This window comes from Neoarius graeffei, chromosome 1, assembly GCF_027579695.1.
Source record: "Neoarius graeffei isolate fNeoGra1 chromosome 1, fNeoGra1.pri, whole genome shotgun sequence".
NCBI lineage: Eukaryota > Metazoa > Chordata > Actinopteri > Siluriformes > Ariidae > Neoarius > Neoarius graeffei.
The window spans coordinates 2,895,396-2,908,995 of NC_083569.1; the positions used below are offsets into that span (position 1 = coordinate 2,895,396).

Sequence of the window (13,600 nt, forward strand, 5' to 3'; positions counted from 1 at the left end):
GGTTTAGAGTCGAGGAAGGCGGTGAGAGAAGCTAAACGGCCGCACTCGGAGAAACCCCAACACCGATTCTCAGCCAATGACTGCGTCTGTCTGGAAAAGGCTCAGATCACTAAAGACAAACCTTCAGCCCCCCAACTCTGTTAACGACTCGTACCTGGCCAACCAACCGAAGGTGGTCTACTGTCGCTCTGAAAGACTGTTCTGATAACATCCCCAGTGACTCCACGTCTACTGCTGCCCACCCACAGCCTCAACAAGCTCTTTAAGAAGCTGAAGCCCCACAGAGCAGCAGGTCCTGACTCTGTCTCACCATTTACCCTGAAGCACTGCGCTGATCAGCTGTCTCAACCGTTCAAGCACAGCAGATTCCTTTTATGTGACAGCGTACTAGAAAATAAACTTGAGATCCAACTACTGCAAAAGTCACAGAGACCGTCTCCGTAGCTTGGGGTAGGCTACATGGAAGCTTGGTTTGTGACATCACTAATTAACCTCAACAGCTTTGCACCAATCACTTGATATGTAAAGTCTCAGCATGAGGCCTGAATAACCCTGGGGATTGGACCCCTTGGAGTTCCTGTTTCCTGCACATTTGTTGCTTGAACATGCACTTCTTTTTGAGAGTGAGTCACAAATACGAGTCGACTCCCTGACTTTTAGCACAAGATTATAGCTGATTCATAATCTTATTCAACAGTATAAACTGCAGTAAGTCTGTAAAATCACTGTTTAAAATCAGTGCAAAGTTATCCAAGCACTACACATGTGGGTGGACAAAAAAAGTGTAAAATAAATGAAAATTGCTTAACTCTTTGAAAGAAAAAAAAAGAAAGAATCGATTCACCTAAAAAGAACAGATTCGAAGAACCGACTCGTTCGCTAACGACACATCACTACACAGAATAATAGCTTGTTAGTTAGTTAGTTAGTCAGTCATGTAGCTAGTTCAGAAAACCAATTCTGAATAGTTGGCTAGTTAGTTAATTAGATAAACTACCTATAACTGACTGGACCCTTGAGCCAAAAAGCCGAACTTTGACTGAGAATGAAATAATGTACATATTATCGATCGAACCTAGCATTTAGCTCGCATTAAACGAGTTCATACAACCTAAACAACTAGCAGTACAACCGTTTAACCACTTACCCTCGTCCTGTTGTGAATTACGCGTTTAAACTTCCACCGAATTAAATATAAACATGAATAAACGCGCTTTTAATAGCAACACTTAGCGCTAGCAAGCATCCGACTTCACTCTGCTTGACAGCTAAACACTGCCAAGAGCAGCCTGAGGCATGCATGGGCCGCGTTCCAAATTCACCCTTCCTCACTACACCTGGGCGCTTCAAACCGACAGGACTATCCACTCGGAATAAGGGCTCGAGGGGGAACGGGCCGCTTTCTAAAACGCTTCGCTCGTTTTAATTAGCGCTGAAATCAGGCACCGCGGACACGCCGCATGGTAATAACCCTACGTGCTAAGTAGTGAACTCGAGTTTGAACTCGAATGTATTTGGGATACAACCAGAGCGATTTTTTTTTCTTTTCTTTTCTCTCTTTTTTTAGATCGATGCCGTGCACAACGTAGAATTTCGAATGAATTAATATTATTTATGTTGTCGTTCTTCATTTTTTTTATTATAATACGAATATATATATATTTTTTATGATTCACGTAGATATTTTTAATCAGGCGCTTCCTCGGTCACCTCCTTTTTTTGGGGTCCTTGTCGCTTACAAAATCCTCACTTCCGGGATGAAAAGCAAAGACAAGCGCGTGGTGCACGTGTTGAAGGAGCCTCATGGATCAACACGGGGAAAGAATAATATATGTATTATAATTTAATTTCCTACTGAGTAAGTTTGTTTTAATCTCCCAAATGTTTAAAAATTATTAATTAATTTTATTATAAGCTAGACACAAACGTGAAATAATGCTTGTAGTTTTGTAAAGTTTAGGGGTTTTTTTTGCTGAAAATGTAATTTTATTTAAGTGTTTGCTTTATTTTGATTATTTTTGTTTGTTTAGTATACTTAGATTTGTATGGTTTATATTTTGGTAATTGGTTAACACTGTGGACATTTGAGGTTATTTGAGTAGGTAGGCACATTGAGGACCTGGGTGGGCCTGTGGTTTTTGTTTGTTTGTTTGTTTGTTTGACCAGCGCAAGAGAGGCAGCAGCAGCGATTAGATTAAACTTCTTTTATTGATCCCTTTGGGAGGGTTCCCTCAGAGAAATGAAGATTCCAGCAGCATCATTACAGGATAAAGAGAGAAATTAAATTATTTACATATACAAATATAAAAAGAATAAGATATGGGGAAGGACCATGAGGAGAGGTTTTCTGTGTTCTTTTGTTTGTTTTATTATTTTGAAATAAATCAAGACAAAATGCAATACTATGGAATGGACATTCAACAACTTTTGCCTGCGTTAAACCACATCCCCATGGTGCATCAGTGGCCTTTTGATTGTTTTGTTTTTCTGGATAAATGGACACTACAATGCTTGCTTTTTTTTTTTAAGTTTTAATTGCCTTGATGTGTTGCCCGTTCATTTTCTTCTAGATGGATGTGGTGTCAAATAAGGCGCACAAAAACTCTTGTAATGGTTTTAGCGCACAAAATCCCAGTGATTTTGTGTGAACTACTATGACAAGGACATCCTGACAAGTGCTTACGCACGAGAGTTTAATTCTGTATCACTTGTGTGTTGATTTAAATTCTTGATGTTTTTGATGCAGGTGGGAATTAAAAGCCTGATGATTATCAACCCCATGAAGCGCCTCGACACGCTGCACAGGTGAGATTATATTTTTGGTCAATTATCAGCAGCCATTAGATTAGATAAAACTTTATTGATCCCTTTGGGAGGGTTCCCTCAGGGAAATTAAGATTCCAGCAGCATCATTACAGGATAAATAGACAAGAAAAAAACTTCTAGATAATTTATTTACATATACAAATATAAAAAGAATAAGATATGGGGAAGGGAAAAAAAAAAAGGACCATGAGGAGAGGTTTTCAACAGAGCCCTTCTGGTGACATGGGTGGAAAAAAAGTATTCCATGGCCACGAGTTAATAATGCATGGGAACGAGATCCTATTCCGTGGCCACGACTTGTTTAATGCGTGGGAACGAGATGATTAGGTGGCCATGAGAAGTGTTAGTCATTTCATCACTGAGACTGACTTTCTAGCGTCAGTAGCTTCAGCCGCAAATATGGACAAGTTTGATCTGATTTCGTTTTATTTTAATCTAGGAATGAATTATAAGGATGTCCTTAAATCGCTTGCAGTTAGACATGGAGTAATTCTGAGCAAGAGACACTTAATTCGGCTGCTCAAAAAGCACGGGCTCAAACGTAGACAATATGCTGACCTCGGGGAAGTTATAGATTTCATCATGCAAATTTTGACGGCTGCTCAAAAACTGGACATCGTCCCATCAGGCTGGAACTTGAATCATCTCGTTCCCACGCATTAAGCAAGTCGTGGCCATGGAAATTATTTTTTTTTTCCCACCCATGTCACCAGAGGGGCTCTGTAGCTTTCTGTGTTCTTTTGTTTGTTTTATTATTTTGAAATAAATCAAGACAAAATGCAATACTATGGAATGGACACTCAACAACTTTTGCCTGTGTTAAACCACATCCCCATGGTGCATCAGTGGCCTTTTGATTTTGTTTTTCCGGACAAATGGCCACTACAATGCTTGTTTCTTTTTAACCTTAAAATGCATGTGGTTTTTTTTTTTTTTAAGTTTTAATTGCCTTTATGTGTTGCCCGTTCATTTTTCTTCTAGATGGATGTGGTGTCAAATAAGGCGCACAAAAACTCTTGTAATGGCTTCAGCTCACAAAATCCCAGTGATTTTGTGTGAACTACTGTGACAAGGACATCCTGACAAGTGCTTACGCACGAGAGTTTAATTCTGTATCACGTGTGTTGATTTAAATTTTTGATGTTTTTGATGCAGGTGGGAATTAAAAGCCTGATGATTATCAACCCCATGAAGCACCTCGACACACTGCACAGGTGAGATTATATGTTTGGTCAGCTATGTAAATGATAAATCATTTAATCCTGGGATAAGATTTATTTTTGATAAGACTCACTACAAAATTTCTCTAACTACAGAACTAAATCTCCATAAACCAAAATCCACGCTGGCCTTTTACCTTTAGTCATGTGAGTGATTTATCAGGACAGTTTTTGTACTAAAATACAACCACTTTACCTGCCTCTGATCGCTAAATGTGGCGCTTTTAGTTCTGCAAAAAGTAGTTTTTCCCAAGGAATCTCATTTATGGAGAAAAACGCATCATTTCTGTCTCTGGTTGATAAAATGGCGGCGAGACATTGCATCAGTGTCAAAGTTTTCGAAGGGTCAAGTCATCACACGATATTCCAGTATGTCATTTTCATAAAGGACAGGAAGTCTCGAACCACATCAGTAAAGATCTGATTTCTGAAGCAACGACATGACGAAGCCAGATGATCATCTGAAATGGTTACTCCGTCCAAACGTATGGCGCACGTGATCTGACTTGTTTTGAATGTATGGCTGCTTCTGTTTCTCATCTCAGAAGTTCAGGAACGTTCTGTAGTTTCAGTCTGGCATTGTTGCTGCTGGTTTGTTTCCTCGTAAAAGCAGGATGTCGTCTCGCTGACTCCTAACACTTCTGCCTCGATAAGAACGCTTAATAACTCGGGTGTTTGAAACCTGAACCTGTGAACGAAAACAAATGATTTATTTATTTATTTTGCAGGTGGATGATGATGATGACGACGATGTACAGCGGATGGAAGTGAATGCTGCGTCCCAACACCATTTACATTCACGTTGAATGATTTTAGCAGAGCGTTTTATGTTTTGGTGTACAGTGTCATGATTTGTTTGCGAGGAAACAATATTTAAAGAGGAAAAGCTGAAAGATTCAGTACAAAAACATGAAATCCACTGCTTTTACAATCCTTAAAGTAAGAAAATCTAAGTATACTGTAATGCTTTATCAATATTAGAGAAAAACGATGTAACATACTGTATGAACCCAAATGTCCTCGTTACCCCTCACTCACTTGGTGTTAACGCGAGCCTGTTTCTGGATGATCAATAGACAAATCACGGGTCTGCCGTGAAAGGACGCATCACAAAGTCTTACAGGACTCCGCCCAGATTTTACTGGCATCTTAAACAGTTATCTTCTGATGAATAACAGCGAGCGCTGGAATTGTGCAGTCTGAAACACTGTGGCGTCACTCAGTCAGGTGTGGTTTAGTTAGATAGACGGGTAATAAAGTGACTTATTAACTACACAGGTAAGTTCTGTCTGTCTCTTTGTTGCAAATGTATTAATTTTATGCCGAGTTCTAATAAAGATTGGTCTCCCAGCGCTGTGTGTGGTTTCGTCTCATGATTGAGCTCGAAGGAGAGAGGAAGTGGGTTTGAGTGACAAATTAAGAAGCACAAATCAGGATTTCCTGAACCATTTCCATTAACCCCAGGAAGAGCTGCTTTAAAACTTTCACAAGTTTGAGATGAGCTTTTAGTCTAAAGGACTGACCCATCGTCCGCGACTTGGGGAATTTCAGTTTTAATAAGTCTAAAAGAGCAGATAACTGCTGGTTTTGAGAAATTGTTCAAATGATGAGACAAACTTGGCAAGAACACTTCATATTGGGGTACTCTTCAAAATTAGCTAATGAGTCAAGCAAAAATCCAAGATGGCTGCCATTTTTCTAAGATGGCTGAAAATTTGACACATGAATGAAACATATTTGAATGATTGCTGTTTATTTTATTTTTTTATTATTCTGAAACCGATGTTACCCATAAAATCAACCTTAGCTATCAACTTTTAATCCATAAATTTCAATTTTATGTCAAATACCAATGTCGGTTGGAATTCAGTTGGGGTGTAGTATCTGGAAGATACACTAGAACAGGGGTTTTCAAAGTGTGGGAGAGTCAGCCCCCCCCCACGGAGAGCAAATAAACAACAGTGCCCCCCTTACAATTTTTGTTGTTGCTATACTTAATGTTCCATTTGTATTTTTAAAAAATGGTAGCATCGTTAGCTAGCACCTCTTGGCAGACAACACACTGTGGCAGTGGAGCATCTTCAGATCCAGTCCATGAAAATCCACACTTTAAATAATCGTGGTCATACTTCCTTCTTTTTCCAGTCCCCCCAGGATTCCGCGGGCCTTTTTTGTGATTGTTGCGGGCTAAAATGTCTGATGTTGCGGGGGGGGGGGGTTCCAAAAAATTGCGATGAAAGTTGCGGTGTTCTTTAGGTTTTTGTTGCGATTACATTGCGGGAGGAAGTGAAAGTTGCGAGAAATTGTTGCGATTTTCTCTTTTTGTGATTAAAATTGAGTGATATGTTAAATATTAAGTTATTACTGAAAAACTATTGATTAAAAAAACAGACACTGAGAAATGGTGCTATAAACATCTTTACCAATATAAAAGATTACCAGGACTACAAAAATGCAGAAAAATCGGCTTTACTTATCCAAATGCACCTGTTGGTTCAAAAGTTAAAGTGCAGAGAACCTCACAGCACAACATGAAGTTCCCTTCAAATATAATATAAATGCCTCAGCTTTCATGTAAGAAAAAACTATTAATACTAGTACTGTGTGCAGGCAGTCTCTCCTGAAGACTAAATTAAACAATAATTATAAACTAATAAAATAAATGGCTCAGGCTTCATAGAAGAAAAAACAGTTTGAACAGAATCTCACAGTATGATGCTGAAGCTGCCTAAACAATGGAAAATACCATTTTGGTAAAAATGTTGGCGTCCATTAATTTCTTGTATTAAGTAAAAAAATAATGTAAAGTGCACACAGTGCTTCACTGTAAACATCACACACTTTCAGTAACAGAATTTAAGCCTACAGAAACACTGACTCGCACATGCAGTGTTGCCAGATACTGCTGACGTTTCCAGCCCAAAATATGTTAAAAACCCGCCAAAATGCACTTGAAACCGCCCAATCTGGCAACACTGTGCGCATGCTGCTTCTCTTGAACGTATACACGGAAGTAAGGCGGAAGGTAGTTTGTCGACGTCACCTCAAGACGATGCCAACGATTGGTCAAATTTGCGGGAAGGTTGCAGTGATTGGATATAATTGCAGCACCGCCCTGAATTCACGGGGATTGGTTGAATTTGCGTTGAAGTTGCAAATCGCAACATCACGAAATCCTGGAGAGTCTGTTTTTTTTGCTTGGCCCAGACTCTGTCTCCTCACTCACTGTAGCTTTAGGTACTAAAAATCGATCCATTTTGTCTCTGGTAAAGGCTAGCTGAAGTTCGCTAAATGTCCGCAATAGTAACTTATTCTGGTTTATTTTTCCTCATGTTGCGGCCCCCCTGAAGAACTCTGGCGCCCCCCAGGGGAGGCGCGCCCCACACTTTGAAAAGCCCTGCACTAGACCACCCTTCCATCTATTGTTGCCAACAACTAACCAAGTGTGGATGCAAGAAAGAATGCAGTAGCAGATACAAATGTTTCCGGTGTGGCGTAAGTTGCACAGCACTCTGCAGTTATGTGTTTAGAGTGGATAACTAAGTGTAACTTTTGGCACAATGTGCATTATAACACAAACATGAAAGATTTTTGATGTAGTATGAATTAGTCAGTGATGAAACACTGACGTCGTCCATGTGCTGTAAACAAGTTATATAGTAATAACTTATTTTCATTTAACATTTGATTAAAACTGTTTAACAAGTTAATTGTTTAGATTTGAAAGTTTTGTTTCACTTTATCATTACACTTTTACATATGTTTTTTATATATTAGTGAAAGATAAATCATATTTATGTATGTAACTAGTCAGTCAGGTCAGGCATGGAGCCTGCTTCTGGTGACATGTAACCCAGTATAACCTGCCGCATGGACGAGTGGTTGGCGTCTAAACCGGCTCCCCCACCAGTGCATAAAACTGGTGAGGAGGGTGGCATGTCACCCAGCAGGACTAAAAACAAGACCTGTCAAAGGGCAGATGAGCTCCTTGCGAGTCAATGGCCAACATGCAATGGCGGTTCTGACAGCCAATTCGACTTCAGTTCCGTCAACAAGCTGTTCTGCGACCATCTCAGCGACACTGATCAACAGGGCACCTCACCAAGGGACGCTGCCCATGCGCCAAGCAGCGTCATCATAGGTGCAGCCCCACAGTTTAAATGGAATAGAGAACTTAATCTGTGGTTTTTACCCGTTTGCAGGTTATGGCGTGTGAAAGAGAGAACTAGTCATTGATTGAACAGTGAAACTGTCCATATGCCATAAGCTTACAAGTTTCCGTCCAATAAATTTATTGTATTGTATATTGTAACAATGAATGAATATTAAATGGATCCTGTGTATTTGTTGCCCAATTTTAATGCCAACTATTAATTTAGTTTATTACTGCACATAAAATATTTTGTACCCATCCTGTTAGAGAAAATTAAATGTCAATTTATGCTGAAAAAGGTGGTATGCCATATGAATATTTGCACGTTCTAATAATTTTAGAGACACAAAAGGTGTCTTGAGTGATAATTAATGGTATTATAATACATAAGGCCAAATTACTCAATTCTGATTGGTCAATCAAGGAGGGCTTTTTTTTTTTCCTTAACGCAGGGCCGTATTTCTGAAATGCTATTGGCTAGTTCGTTGCTTGGTTACGGTTACAAAATTTAGCAAATTTTGTCAACAAAATGGCCGACTCTGCAATGCCGCGTTTCGCTAGTCTGGTTAACACCAGACCATATCACAAGTGAAATATGGTCTGGAATCCGCCTATTGAATTTCTCGTAGGGGAGGTGTAGTTTACGATTGTCAACGGCCGTTTATTGGACATTGCAAATGTCTATCATTTGGCGTATACGTAGCCCATGGCCAATCATGGCAGTTGTACCCGGTGACGTAGTTAGAGCGACGAAGAAGACGAAGAGGCGGAAAGAGAAGGTAAAACAAAAATAGGAAAACAATGGCACCGAACGATTACTGCCATTTGTGCAAGACAAAGCTTGATCGAAAGTTTGGTTCGTATCGCTAGCCGCCATGTTAAATGTGATCCGTAAACAGTCCCAAATAAACTACAAGCTTCCGTTTGTCGAGTAGTACGCGTCACCGTCTTTCCACCCCTCCCCACTCTCTGATTGGCTCCCTAACTCAGACGAGCCTTTAGACAACAGTTTCCATGCTGTCTTTTCAGATCGGAACGATTGTGCAAAGCAGCATGGGATTTCCCAGGCTAGCGTTTCGCTATATTTGACGAAGAAATGATAAACCAATTGAAAGCTGCAAGTGAAAATGAAAATACCAAAAAAAGTAAGAATTTTTGGCTTTCTGTATTTTAAGAAATGGGCCGCAGAAAGACAAATGAACGCCTCTCTAGTGGCGTATGAATGCTGTGAGTTAGACAAGGTGCGATCGCAGTTTTTTTGTGTCATGATGAAAGACACTTTAGAAACTGATTCAAACGTGCAAGATAGTCTCGCGCCCTGATTGGTTCAGAAAGCGTGAATGACAAATGTTGTGAACTTGAACGGCTTCCGAAGTATGAATTTGGCCCTAAATATTCTCATCTCATTATCTCTAGCTGCTTTATCCTGTTCTACAGGGTCGCAGGCAAGCTGGAGCCTATCCCAGCTGACTACGGGCGAAAGACGGGGTACACCCTGGACAAGTCGCCAGGTCATCACAGGGCTGACACATAGACACAGACAACCATTCACACTCACATTCACACCTACGCTCAATTTAGAGTCACCAGTTAACCTAACCTGCATGTCTTTGGACTGTGGGGGAAACCGGAGCACCCGGAGGAAACCCACGCGGACACCAGGCACGGTTTTAAGGGGTGGCAAAAGGTGGCAGTTGCCACTGTAACTAGATAGAACTTGATGTCAATGGCGTCGATGGGGACGCCTCCGCCCGGTAGACTACACGCCTTATTAAGTTGTGATTTGGGGACGGACATTTGACCTTACAGTAATCTTGAACTGGTGAAATTACTTGTATTAGCCTTGGAGATATTGTGTGCACAAGGTTTTTGGACAGACATTTGACCTCACAGTGACGTTGACCTTAGACCTTTTGATCTCAAAATCTAATCAGTTTATCTTTGTCCCCAGTTGCACAAATAAATAGTGAAAGCTTGGTGAAATTCCTTTCATCTCCATCCTTACGGTGGCGGAGGCATAAAAATATGTCTTGCCACCACAGTTGCCCCCCTATTTTAAAAATAATTATTTATTAAAACACATTTTTGAAATTCAATGATCTATCTACAGAGATACTAAGCCCTCATCTCATCTCTACCTACCGTTATTTACGCTATTTCACACCCCACCCCACTCCCGGAATTTTGAAATGGTTTCACCCAGAGAGAGACGTTCTTCTGTTATGATTCTTCTGAATGCTCGACTTCTGATGAGGCAACGTGCTGCAGTCATTGGTTGGATGTATGGAGTGCTGTCTCGCTAGGTTCCGGTAGTAGCTATACCTGTAAGTTATGTTTTGCTTTCTGTGTATGCTAGGCAACAAAATGAAAGCTAATAGTTTTGTAAAGTGATAGGCTTTAGAAAGTAAACAACTTGTGTGTTAGCATTACTAGCAGGTCAGCCTAGCTCGCGTTTTCGCCTGTGTGTTATTCAGTTTAGTGATATACCTAATTTGTTTCTTTTAGTTTTACGGAAATCGAGGATGAACACATCTGTATAAGTTTGAAGTCTTCGGTAAAGATCCACAATCTAAACCGTTCGCTATCTGTCTATTTTTTGATACATCGCTAGGGCAGAATAGTTCCATTCATTGCTTGGGAATATACTTTCAGAAAAGATGGTTGAATCCATTTTCCTTGATGGTACAATAGCTCAATACATATTTGACAAGATGACTTGATTGTGAGTCTAAGTAAAAATGATTTCTACGATTTGCATAAACTGCTGCATCGACAACCTATGCCCCCCTCCTGGAACCTATGCCCCTCCTTTGCCACCCTAAGGAAAAATCTCTGGAGCGGACACGGGGAGAACATGCAAACTCCGCACAGAAAGGCCCTCGCCAGCTCAAACCCGGACTTCTTGCTGTGAGGTGACAGCGCTAACCACTACACCACCATGCCCTAAATATTATAAACAAGTAATCGTATGGTTCCTCGTAAAATTAAGGATCAATTTCACTCGGCCCCATATGATTACCTATACTACTCATGGTAAGGATTTCAATAAAATTATTAATCGGCCCAACATTCACTCAAATCCATTCGTAACCTTTCGAGATGTGGGGAAAATGGAATTTTGGCTAGAAATTTGGCGGCCATCTTGAAAAATGGCGGCCATCTTGGATTTGAAGAGAAGCTCAGTGTGAATGTTGATCCCAGCTTCCGGCTTGTGTCCCACGTGAAGGATTTTTCCATCACTGCATCTCCTTCTTTTGTCTGAATCAATATAAAGTGCTTTTATTCGTAATATTATTGTAATGCATTTTTTTTCCACACAAAAATTACATTCTAGTCGTGAAACGGCTTTGCATTGCATTGCATTGCGTGATGACGTCACTACTACGCGCCAACCCCGGAAGTGTATTCTCCTTCCTGCTTTTCAGTTTGACACGTTTTCTAAACTATTTCTTTTATTTTTGTCTTTAATAAAATCATAAACACCAAAGTAGTTGATGTGTTCATGTAAAACCCTCGCCACGCTTTATACTGGAACTCAAGTTCGAGTGAAAGCGGAAGTGTTTTGTTTACTTCCGGTGTCAGAGGCGACTTTAATTATCTAAATCAATAATTTTAGAAAAATCGAATTGCTAAAAATGTCTCATCTCATCTCATTATCTCTAGCCGCTTTATCCTGTTCTACAGGGTCGCAGGCGAGCTGGAGCCTATCCCAGCTGACTACGGGTGAAAGGCGGGGTACACCCTGGACAAGTCGCCAGGTCATCACAGGGCTGACACATAGACACAGACAACCATTCACACTCACATTCACACCTACGCTCAATTTAGAGTCACCAGTTAACCTAACCTGCATGTCTTTGGACTGTGGGGGAAACCGGAGCACCCGGAGGAAACCCACGCGGACACGGGGAGAACATGCAAACTCCGCACAGAAAGGCCCTCGCCGGCCACGGGGCTCGAACCCGGACCTTCTTGCTGTGAGGCGACAGTGCTAACCACTACACCACCGTGCCGCCCTTTTATTTATTTGTTTAGAGATTAATTTTATTAATTTGCTCATTACTGTCTAACAGTTACGTTTTTTAAAATATACAACAGTTTGTTAATTAATTGAGTCGTTTTATTAAACAAGTAGTTTTTGACAAATCTTATTCTGAAACAATTTCGCTCTTTGAAAACTTCTTAAATCACAATGTTAAATAAAAATGCAATCGATATATCGTCGTTGTCGGCTGTCCATCGCTAGCGATGATGACTGATTCATTAGGATGCGCAGAAACGTAGATGGGCCGCGAGGCCTGCACCAGAGCGACAGAGTCACCTGCAGCGGCGGCACTAATGGCTCGGCCACGCCGCCATGGAATGTCTGGCCTTGTGAGCATCCGTATATTATTCTCCTGTCCTAATGAAGCGCCTTGCACAGCAAGATAAGACAAACGATGTCGTGCCTCCATCGTGTTGTCTGTTTGGATCTCTAGACCTGATGCCAAGTGGTGCACAAAAGCGCCACAGACCTGGCGGGTATGGAAGTTGCCCCACAGTGACAACTGATTTGCCGAGTGAGTGATGCCATCCGTGCGGCTCTTCCGCATGCCATCTGGTGGTACGCCATTGACCCTGTTGGGTTCATCTGCCACATCGCACCAAAAAGCTCCCTGCTGCCAGCGCCTGATTGCTGATGTACTATTTAACCCATAGCTGGAACCCAGGCAGGTGCTACCACTCCGGGTCAGAGTGGACCTGGGAGCAATGGGGATTAAGAAGTAACTCCACTTTCCCCAATACTCAAGTCCTCCCGGACCTGAGACTCCCCACCGGTTGCAGTTTAAAGTCATACCCAGGACTAAATCGATGTATACAATACAAACAGAATATTGTGATGTTCAGTTATTCAGAGTCCTTCGGAGGACGCTGTATTAACGTGTGACCTCACAATGACGCCACAAATGTAATAGTTGTAGTAGTTTTGTTATTTACGTGTTTGTTATGTATAAGTGTTTAATTAGTGAGACGAAACGTATTAAGGAAAGATTCAATTTGGATATTAGTGTGAAAATTTGCTCTCATAAATAGAGTGTTGTAATAAGATCAGAGCACTATGGTTTCTGGATGACCACACTGATATATCGATTAGTGAAAGCCAGTTGATGCCATCAAGAGTAAGAGAAAAGCCTACCAGGTTAAGGTGACCAGATTTCTGAGAAGAAAACCGGGGACGTTTTTGGTTCGGCGGTGAAAACATCATTAAAGCATCCAATGTTTTCATCTTTGTAATAAAAAAAGGGGGGGGGGCTTTTCTGGTTTTCATGTATTTTGATCATGCATCGCATAAAAAGTGGGATTTTCCTCGCTGTAGGCTGATTCTGCAACTGCTTCACATTAATTAAAGACTGTGAAAATC

The 13,600-nt window shown here is 40.9% G+C and overlaps 1 protein-coding gene, 1 long non-coding RNA gene and 2 other non-coding genes across 6 annotated transcripts in view; 3 read left to right on the plus strand and 1 right to left on the minus strand.

Annotated features, from left to right (window-relative positions):
* pcyt1aa (phosphate cytidylyltransferase 1A, choline a) overlaps positions 1 to 13,600 on the minus strand; it is a 38,027-nt gene that overhangs the window by 4,737 nt on the left and 19,690 nt on the right. The window contains exon 1 of one of the 3 annotated variants that reach the window (XM_060928081.1): positions 1,148 to 1,481. The exons of 1 other annotated variant lie outside the window; for it this stretch is intronic. The gene's annotated coding sequence lies outside the window, so the exon portion shown is untranslated. Of the gene's footprint in view, positions 1 to 1,147; positions 1,482 to 13,600 lie in introns of those variants that run through there. One more of the 3 variants, XM_060928096.1, reaches the window with a different exon arrangement.
* Positions 1,742 to 5,398, plus strand: LOC132890838 (uncharacterized). Its single transcript, XR_009655245.1, has 4 exons — positions 1,742 to 1,858; positions 2,747 to 2,805; positions 3,982 to 4,040; positions 4,775 to 5,398. It is a non-coding gene; the product is annotated as an uncharacterized LOC132890838 (long non-coding RNA).
* LOC132896768 (small nucleolar RNA SNORA13) lies at positions 2,537 to 2,669 on the plus strand. The gene has a single exon (XR_009656161.1). It is a non-coding gene; the product is annotated as a small nucleolar RNA SNORA13 (small nucleolar RNA).
* LOC132896772 (small nucleolar RNA SNORA13) lies at positions 3,773 to 3,906 on the plus strand. Its single transcript, XR_009656164.1, has one exon. It is a non-coding gene; the product is annotated as a small nucleolar RNA SNORA13 (small nucleolar RNA).